The following is a 6,019-nucleotide window of genomic DNA, read 5'->3' on the forward strand; positions in this document are numbered from 1 at the left end:
TTACAGTAGTCCAGACTGGACAAACTGAACACTTTTTGAGTTTTTACTAAAGGCTTCCAAAGGTTCTTTTTCACTTTTGGAAGGAGAGGGTGAGGTGAGGGGTGTTCAGCTGCAACATGCAATTTCAACACTAGATATCACAAAATTCTACACACTGTACCTTTAAATACTATGTTTATTCACAAGATCTATTTCTGCGCTTGGTGTGGACAGTCTTTTTTCTTCTTGAGTAATTCATTTCTGAACCACAGTACACATTTTGATGGTTTTCCGTATGCCAAAGCAAATAATAAAACCAAAGGTAAAGCATTGAGATTAACACACCAATTTAAGCAACAAGTGAAGCTTTAACTGTTGTGGTTTAAAAGACGTTGAGGGGTAACTGCTGCTGTGGCCCGAGTGTGTTTGGGCACATTTAGTGGGGCATGATGATATTTATTTAGACTGTGCATACCCTGCTTCCTCACACACATGAACAGAGGTTGACACTGATGGTGCAGTGTCAGATTTACCACTTTAAAAACTTGTCACTGGGCTTGTATGAAAAACAGTGTTGAGCAGGCCATTAAATAAGTTTATTTTGCCAATTACATGAAGTTTTTTGCAGTATTAATCAAATATTCACTTTTCAAAAAGCAGAACAAGTGCACACTGAGATGTGAGCGCTGCTGCAGATTTCTTCACAATTCTTTATTCAAAGAGCAGGAAATTAAGTACAGCACATGTTGTGCGTCACCAGCACTCACACCTCAAATAGACGGGGTGTCATGACAGTGTCAAAAAGGAAATGGCACAGAATCAATGAGACACCTGGCATCATGCAGGGTCTCACACAGTCACATGTTTCACTCAGAACCTGACAAATGGAACTGAATCATACCATGAATAATACTATACTCCAGTGCTGAAACAAATCCTTTAGATTAAGTGGCTGCTCAACTGGCAACATATTAAAGCTGCCAATTTTGAATTTGGGTTGAGTTTGAGTTTCAATATCAGCATTTTAAGTTGATAAGATGTAAAAGTACAGAAAGTGTCGGACAGAAGCTAGTCTTAAATGTTAAGGACCTCTATTCTGTCTCTGATGAGTCAATAACTGTCATTGTAATGTGTCTATGGAAAAGAATGCCAAAGTCCTTAAACTGGGCCTTTGTAACTTTAGGAAGGTTCAGCTGCGTACATCCAGGATGTCATGTGGTAAAAGGTAGGAAACACTAGAGTTAGCATGGATAAATGGTCAACATTTAAGACTGACCGATACATTGGTTGGCCGATAATATTGGCCGTAATATCACAGACATATTGGTATTGATGTCTGACGTGTATGTTTGAGAGAAGATGAACACTTATGTTTAGTTTCTTAATTCATTTTCAATATATTTGGTTGTATCTGTGTTTTGTACTCTCAAATATAATAATATTGGCTTTGGCCTCCAAAGATCCATTGTTGTCAGGCTCTGTGTGTACAATAAAAATGTAGTTGGGAATTTTAAATACATACCAGCCATTAATACTTTCTGCAGTTTTACCCTTATCTCCTTAGTTGGATATTTCTTTTAATCATTTGATGCATAGGCTTATAGCCAAGCCCCACCACACAAACCTGGCGTGACTGCAGAGACACTGTGGAGACAAAGTGAGTTTAACCTGGCTGATGAGTGACCTTTCAGCTGGCACCAACACAGAGAGAGAAGCCCGTGTGGGACTGAATAAGAAGCCTCTTCAATGGAGCTTCAGTCAGACACAGGCTGCTCTGTGAGTCGAGCTAAATGAAGTGATGAACTCCAGAGTGTAACAGCCTCGCGTTCTCGTGGGCTGCTGGTAACAGGAGGGACTGAGCCACCAGGGCACAATGCGACAGTGATGTGAAGAGAAGGAAATGGGTTAAGGGCAAGTTAGGAGGCATTAACAACAGTGACAGAGAGGGAAAGAGTAGAGGAGGAGAGATAAGCCTCTGAGCAATGAATAGACTGATGCACAGAGAGCCGAGACGCTCAGAATCAAAAAACATCTCATAACTATCCACTAAGAGGCTGCTCTTTTTTTTCCTCGTCTTCAGCTCCGTTCACTTTATCCTTCACAGGCACCACTCCAGAAGGCTCACATTCCTGCATTTCATTCAACTCTGCTCAATTAGAAAAGTTAAATATGGCTATAATATCCACCAACATAAGTGAACTGCACATAGCAAAATGCTTCCAGCTCGGTTTCTGCATCTGTTGCTAAAGTCCATCCACCAGATGTTCATCGTATAATCTCCATAAACTAAAAATAGGAGATTTATGTTGCTGGACAAAATAAATTACTATCACAGTGGATATACAGTCACACACTAAAATTATTTATAAAACAGCAGACATACAGATTACTGTGTCAAACATGGTGAACTATTGTCATATTTAACCCTTCAGCTGTGAAAAAGTTTGAGTGGATTGTCATCTGTGTGGGTCTTTATGTACTGACTGTGTGTAGAGTCAGTGACATTCATCTGTCAGGGTTATACCAGGCTCACAAGGGCCATTGGTCCTCTGTTGATGTTTTTTTTATTTTTTGCATGATAGTTGAATGTGTGTGTCTAAGTAAAACTGTAAATGTGTGGGATTGTGTTTATGTTCTGACGTATGTATCTGTATGAGGGGACAGATTGATTGCACTGATGGATTGTTTCTAGATTTGAGGCAGCATTACGGACAGTAGTACAGAACTGCACCAGCTAACACTCAGTGGAACTGACATGCATCCAAAATAAGATAATATAAATAAGTAAAGATACAATATAAACAGAGGGATGTATGAGAAATAGAATTAGAAATGTATACAATGTGTGCAAAATGTAAATTGTAATATCTGATAGCACCGTGCTTTATTAAACTTAAAAATGTTAATCAAACATAAGCCTCGCAGTATCAGAAAAGGCAGCACACAATTGATTCTAAAGTTCTCTACAAATGCAGCAGCTGATACTTGGTGGCCACACAAATAAGTAGAAGTATTTTATGAGGAAGTTATCTTGTAAAATAAGCAAGTATAAATGTACCTCCAAGATTTCTTCAATGGTAAAACCAAGAACGACCTCAACTGCGATCATTGCATATCACAAAAAGGTGTTCAGCACACCACCTGGCTTACGGAGTGTGCCACACTGTAGAGTAGTTTAGTGTTCATAATGCAAATATGGGCCTTTATGACTTTATGCTTTGTCCTTTGCAGAACTCACATAAACAAAAACCTACACAACACACAAGAGGAAAGCATCATATGTGAGGGAGACTTCTCCCATTCTGAGAACCAGCTACATTGAAAGACAGTTCCAGTGCATACCAATGTGTCATCTCATGAATTAGAGAGATATAAAGTAGTTGCGATGCGGACGACACCTCCCATGATTTATGTAAGTCTCACTGTGTGAATCACAGGTGAGCTGGTGTAGACAGCAGGACACGACAGCTGGCACTTTACTGGAGGGAAATCTGGAGCAGCAGCAGAAGCAGGAGAGGGTCCCCCTACCTCACAGCACATAGATCCTGCATGTGTGGAGGTTTACATACATGAATAGAAATGTGAAAAATGCATAATTTCAGGGAGGGAGTTTTTTTCCTTCTCATTCCACTCCATGAGTTGGGAGCAGGAATCTGATTGCTGACCTTAGTCTAAATTCTCAGGCTAGCTCTATTAATAGCCCAGACACCAGTGAGTGCAAGACTCCTAAGTCAGCAGCCAGAGCTTGCTCACCAGGCCCCGCTTCAGTCTGGCTCTGGATGGATCAGGCTGGTGATTAGAAAGAAAAACAAGGCTCCAATTCATTCAAGTTCTCATTCTTCAGTGTTGACAAAAAAAGCACAAATACTGGGAAGCAAAGATCTTCAATGTAATAGTGATACACTAACTGCGTTTTTTCTGCACAAAGTTGTGTTTGTATTATTTCAATGCACAAAGCGCCATCTTCTCCTGATGGCAGTACGGCAGAGACGGGGGTACCCCATTTGGCATGTCTCCCATGGAAAGTGTGTAGCAATGTGAGACAGACACTGCTATGCCATAACGACTGCTCATTCAGAGTGAGGAAACTGTGCTTCTGTCTCCACAGACTCTGAAAAACAAAAAAGGTATTTACAGCGTTTTGGTGAACTGCAGCTCCAATGTTGACAAGAGCTCACAGTAAATCAGTTCAAAAACTTGCCCACATCCAGCAAAAGATAAACATCTACTGAGAAGCTCTTGGACATATTCTTTCTGACCTGCCAAAACCTATGACTCTGTGTTGTATGGCATCAGAAATTCACTGTTTAAGCATCACTTTCTTTCACACAATTCCCACTCCTGTGACTGTGTGAGGTTTACTTTCTTTAAAGCACTGGGGGATTGTACACATTGTCTTGGGATGTGATGCAATGCCAAGAAGTCTTTTCCCCGACCCACTCATACTGTAGTTTTCCCATTGAAAACAATGCCATAACCAAAGTGGCTCAAGTGGAAAAGGCCACAACTGTCATTTTAGATAAACATGGTCTCAAAGCTACATCTTACTGTCTGCCTACAAAGTTTCACTCTATTGTGTAGGAACCAAAATGAGACGAGTGTTATGCTAGTTAACTTATACAATGCCTGAAATACACACTCCTTTCATTACAGTCACAATGTCATGTTCAAATGAGAAGTTACACTGTGCCCCTCACCAGTTACAAAGTCATTTATTTAAAGCTTTAAAAAAATATAGTTTGTTTTGTAATCTGATCTGATACTTCACAGTAGGTTTAAAACATTCCCACCTCCTTCAGGGAGCTCCTAAAATACGTCACATTCCCCACAAACATAAATATCACAGACAGGCTGCACACGAGGGCGGCGGGTAGTCTGCTGTGGTGCAGTAGTGGTGGTGGTGGTTAACAGGTGGGGTAGAAGGGCAAGGACACTGAGGGCGTTAATTTACTGCCCAGTTGCTGCTCTGTGATTGTGGTGGGAGACTATGGGGGCCGAAGGGGTCCCCTCTGTGCTAAAAAGAAAGGTTCAGCAGTTTGGAGGTATTTCACGCTCACTACACATACACATTATATTGCAAAATGCGCCATGCAAATGTTTTGAGGCATGACAGGACAGCAGCACTGATAATTATAACATAATTAGACTAGAAGGGCACTCAGAGAGCACATACTTCCTATCTTGCAATGTTTAAGAAAGAGAAAAAAAACCTGGATCCAGCCAAAAGTTACTGATAACACTAGAATAACTGCCTTTTACCACCAAATTCTAATCAGACAAATTTGAAAGAATTCTCACATGGCAATCTTAATATTATACGTTCACAAGTAAAAGGGTTTTGCGAGATTACAGTGACCTTGCCCTACGACTACCAAAATCTTATCAGTTCATCGCTGAGGTTTTTTTAGAGGTTTCTTCCTGTCTCCTCCTCTCCACAGTGGCCAAAGTGCTGCTTATTGTGGGAACTGTTGGGTTTCTCTATATTAAATAAGATTTTAAGGTTTTGGCCTTCTATGTAAAGTGTCTAAAGATAATGTATATTATGATTTGGCGCTATTCAAATCAATTTGAATTGAATTGAAAACCTCTCACCAGCGTGAAGGCATAACAACAGCCTCTCGTTATGTTTCTGCATTAATTAACAGACTAATGGCGTCATTTATCAACACTGACAGTGATTTACTTACAACACAACAAAGTCACATCTTGGTCGAGTCATGATTAGTATACAAGCACAGTATTTAACACAGTGGGAGTTTGTCTTGAGCTATAGTTCACTTCTATGGGTAAACATTGTTTTGACCTTGGAGGCTGTAGATCTTATGGGAAATTAATGTGATAAATTAAGCTGGAAATAATAATCTCACTCTCAGCGACACAAGTATTCTTACGTCATAGTTATTTTAAGATGTTTTTGGCACTCAGTGTTCTTCAGTTTTTACGTAAATGGTTCTTCACACATCTTAGAGGAAGTGAACAGTGCTCAACCTGCTGTAAAACAACTTTCCGGTGTCTTTGACAAATTGTTTCATAAAAGAAC

Source organism: Paralichthys olivaceus, chromosome 11 (genome assembly GCF_024713975.1).
Source record: "Paralichthys olivaceus isolate ysfri-2021 chromosome 11, ASM2471397v2, whole genome shotgun sequence".
NCBI classification, from domain to species: Eukaryota; Metazoa; Chordata; class Actinopteri; order Pleuronectiformes; family Paralichthyidae; genus Paralichthys; species Paralichthys olivaceus.